This window comes from Pteropus vampyrus, unplaced genomic scaffold (assembly GCF_000151845.1).
Source record: "Pteropus vampyrus isolate Shadow unplaced genomic scaffold, Pvam_2.0 Scaffold153, whole genome shotgun sequence".
In the NCBI taxonomy this organism is placed as follows: domain Eukaryota; kingdom Metazoa; phylum Chordata; class Mammalia; order Chiroptera; family Pteropodidae; genus Pteropus; species Pteropus vampyrus.
Window position 1 is genome coordinate 1,318,286 of NW_011888934.1, and position 4,989 is coordinate 1,323,274.

Genomic DNA, 4,989 nt, shown 5'->3' on the forward strand with positions numbered 1-4,989 from the left:
TATAGGAATTAATGCTACAAATTCAACTATGATTTTGATACTATAACAATGTTAAAAGAAAAACACCCTTTTACTAAATTAGGCTTTAAAGTTTTCTTAGAAAAATGTTACTTTGTCTCTTAAGAAATTAAAAGGCAAACTTTTAAACTGAGCCCGGTTCAGTAACTAGGTTCTAAAATTGCTTCTTTCAATCATTCTGCAAATATTCATTGAGTAACTTTCATGTACTAGAGATATAGAGGTGGATTAAAAAAAAAAAAGCAAAAAAACACACTGTCTTGGTGAAGCTTACATTCTAGAATGAAGACAGAGACTAAGCAAACTAATAAGAAAATATATAGAATGTTAGAATGTGATAAGGATGAGGAATAAAAATAAAAAAGGATAGAATTAGAGATTGGGAAGGTGGTTATGAATATAAAGACACACTGAGAGGATGCTGGAGTCAAGAACAGAGAGAGGTGAAAGAAGGAGGCATGCTACTATCTGAGAGAGTGGTTTTCCAGATAGAGGGAGGGGATAGCAGTTGCAAACACCTAAGGTATTTAAAGAGTGAGGAGACCAGCTTTTTATATCAAAATGGAGAGGGGAGGAAGTGGTAGGAGAGGAAGTCAGGGAGGTTGGGACAGATCTTGTGAGACCTCCAATCTCATGATAAGGACTTTGCTTTTACCTTGTGTAAGATAGGAAACCAACAGAAGGTTTTGAGCAGAGGAATGGCACATCTGACTTGAGTTTTATTAGCATATTTCTCACTATTGTGCAGAGAGTATTTTGAAAAGAGATAAAAGTGGAAGCTGGGAACACAAGATAGGAAGCAATTACAAGAATGTAGTGAGAGCCATGCTAGCATTAAAGGTTATGGCAAACAACACCAGTACCCTACCCATATTCCCTGGATCTTATATTTTACTCTATGCCATTCAAATTCTAACTGCCATTATCTATATCTCTTTGCTTGAGCTCTGTCTGTGGCTGGAAGCCAATGAGGGCATTGTTAAATATATGTAACAGATAGAGATTAAAAGTGGGTGAGCAGAAAGCAGATGTCAGTTCAGAAGTAGAGAATCATGATCCCATCCCTGGTCAATTTTCGATCTTGATTCTGTTCTCAGACCCAAAGTCCATCAACCAAAAGAGGATATGACCACTTGAGGAAAGATTTTGGAATGCCACTACAAGTAGACATAGTAATGATTGCCCCAATTTTTCCCCAGAGGACTATGACCATTTATCAGAGTAACTACAGAGAAAAGAATATTTAAATCATTTGAGAAATATGAGATATAGTGTATGAGCTAACGGCAATACCGACAAACTCAAATCACCCACTCTTGTTAGAATAGGGGTATGCAGAGGCCAAGTAGAAAATGAAATGAAGTTCTTGTCCAGATTTATCTTACAATGGAATCAATTGGTCTCTGAACCCACTTGTTATTTCCCTGGTCCATGAGTCAAGATGGATATACTTGGCAGCTGGCATATTTGCATAGATTAGATTATTGTTCAAAAATATTCACCACTTCCCTTCCCCACCTCCATAGCAAAGTATATTTGCTTTTGCCATAAGGCTTGCCTTGGTCAATGGGATCTAAGCCAACATAGGGGCTTGAAATGTTATTATGCAAAGGGGGTCATTCTGCCATCTCCTTAAGAAAAGTTTTCTCTATGTTGCTGCTGCCATTTCAGTCTAAGCAAAAGAATGAATACATGTGAAATGGACCCAAACCCAACTCATATTGTTAAATCAAGCGCCCAGCCAGACATTCAGACTCAGAGCTTGAAGCAGAGCTGTCCAACTCAGCATAGCCTAAATCCGCTAACCTCCAGCCAACTCACAGACAAATGAGCAAAAACAAATAATTGCTATTTTAAGACACTATTTGTGGTGGCTTGTTGAATAGTAATAGATAACAAATTCTTAAAACATTATTTTATAATATGACATTGGGCAGTGAATAAATGAAAAAATAGTAATGAAACTGTCATATGACTCTAGAAAAATGGTGACCCATGCTTATGTTGCAGCAACATTTGATAAAACTATTGCCTGCAAAATATGTACATTATGAACTGGTAGAATTAGACAGAGAAATCAATGAACCTCTTTTAAAGAATGAGTTGGTTGCTACTAGCACATGTGCTAGGGTACTATAAGAATGAGATATGCTTAAGAAAGAATAGGCTACTGCTAAATAATGATGTAGGAAGAGTATGTCTCAAATTTAGGAAACTTAGTAGGGTGACTCAAGGTCCTTCTATTCCTGGGTGTAACTTTAAATAGGCATTTGCAAACACAGTGGCCGCAAATTACGCAATAACTAAGCTATTGCTGTCTTGGATAAAGGTCTGTAGCAGTCTATGCTGGCTGAGGGTGAGATGAAAGAATAATTAAGAGAGTGTGGATATCTCATATAAGTTTATTCCTAAGTACTTTATTCCTTTTGACACTATTATACATAGAATTGTTTTTTTTAATTTCCTTTTCAAATAGTTTGTTGTTAGTGTATTGAAACTCAACTGATTTCCATATCAATTTTGTAACTTTGCTCAATTTGTTAATTAGTTCTAACAGTTTCTTGGAGAAGCCTTTAGAGTTTTGTATATATATGATCACGTCATCTACAAACAGTCAATTTTACTTCTTTCTTTCCTACTTCAATTTCTTTTGTTTCTTTTTCTTGCCTAACTGTCCTGGTTAGGACTTTCATCACTACGAACAGACGTGGCAAGAGTGGGCATCCTTGTCTTATTCAAAGTTAAGAATGTGTGGTAGCTCATCTTCAAAAGGGCCCCAGTCATTCTCGTGTCTGGTACTCTCACACTCTCGTGTATCCTTTCCCCTTGAGAGTGGGCTGATTTAGCGATTTAATTCTAAGTCCCCAATGATTCACATCACTCTTATTTGCAAAATGCACTTATCCTCTTCTTCTGAGCCCTCTAAAAGTCTCATCTCAGATCATCAGCTCAGAGTCCAGAATCTTTTCATCTAAATTGGATCCAGGTGTAGATGAGGTAGCCAAAGTACAGTTTCTCTTGATATGTGGACCTATGAAACTAAAAAGACAAATTACTTGCCCCCTACTCTCTTACAATAGTAAGACAGGCAAAGCATAATTGTTGTGCTAGCTCTCTATTGCTGTGTAATGAATTGCCACAACTTAGCAGCTTAAAATAACACACATGTTTTATATTAGCTTATATAGGTGAGGAGTCCAGGCATGGCTTACTGGGGCTCTCTACAGTGCTGCAAACAAGGGATTGACCAGGGCTGAGTTCTCATCTGGAAGCTCAACAAGGGAAGAATCTTCTAGTAAGTTTACTTAGCTATTGACAGAATTCATTGCCTTGCAGAATATGACCTTAGGACTCACTTCTTGCTAGTTATCTGCAGGTGGCCACTCTTAGCTCCTAGAGGCTGACCACTGTTCCATACCACATGACCCTCTACATAGGCAGCTTACAACATGACAGATTGCTTCTTCTAAGCTGGTTAAAGAGCAAGAGATAATCTACTAGCAATATAGAGTTTTAAAATGTAGCATAATCATAAGAATGACATCCTATATAATTTTCTATATTCTACTAGTTAGAAGCTAGTCACAGGTTCTTCTCACATTCTAAGGTGAAATTTATAAAAAGGTATAAATAGTTAGGAGCTAGAGATCACGGGAAGACCTTAGAGTCTGTTCACTACAATTTCTATAGATATATGTCTATTTAGAAGGGGAGAAATGGTGATCCGAAAGGAGTCGCTAATAGGGTCTTGTATCAATTCCATGTCCACCTGGGAAATGTTCTTTGGTTGGATCTCAGGGGCTGGAAATATTTATCCATTGCTCTCAGCTCCACCCTCTGGGCTCTTCGTTCTATATGCTGAGTCATCCTTTCTTTTTCATTTTATTTTATTTTATTATTTTATTTTATTATTAGTTTCAAGTATATAGTACATTGGTTAGACAGTTATATAGTTTACGAAATGATGCTCTTGATTATCTTTCCTCTGGCTCTACACATAGCCATTACCTTACTGCTGACTGCATTCCCTATGCCATGCTCCCCATCCTCATGAACATATATCAACTACTAATTTGTACTTCTTTAACCCTTCACCACTTTCTTCCAGGCCCACCCACCCACTCCCCTCTGGCCATCACCATATTGTCCTCTATATATATGAGTCTGTTTTTGATTAGTTTAGATTTTTTTTGTTCCCTAGATTCTGCATATAAGTAAAATCATATGGTATTTATGCTGACTTATTTCGCTCAGCATAATAACCTCTAGGTCCATCCATGTCATTTTTTATGGCTGAGTAATATTCCATTGTGTATATGAACCATAACTTCTTTATCCAATCATCTGTTGATATGACTCATTTTTTCTTTTTAATGAAAAGTAGGCCATGTTTGCAGCTGAGTAATTTTATCTGCCTTCTTCTTGTCAGTAGAATTTCAAGATCCAATTACCTCTCTTCTGTCTTGTCTATTTTATACTATCTTGGTCCCTTTCAGTCCAAGCTGATATCATTTTCTCAAAAACCTTGTGGACATAAAATTAATTATAGTTCACTGCATTACAAAAAAAAAGCCAAATTGACAAATTTCTAAGTTTGAAATAATTCAAACATGTAGTTAAAAAGTTCCATAGAACTTATTTTCATTTTGGACATGGGTCAGTGGTCCGGATTAATTGGCAGGATTAACAAATGTTGGATTAAATGGAGGCTTCCATCTGTTTACCCATGGTTCTAGATGACCTGAAAGATAGAGGGATTATAGAGTAACCAGAACTTCAAGGATTTGTATACTAGTTTAAGAAATAAGAATAAGACTGTGTCTTGCATACTGGTATAAAGAGAATTTATTCATCTTGATTCATGGAATCATCTGTTCCTAATATTATTCAAATGTGTTTGTGATTGAAGCAAAGCCATACTTGGTCATAGGGGAAAGGAGAGAATTGCAGATATAGTGTTACAGGGTTAGG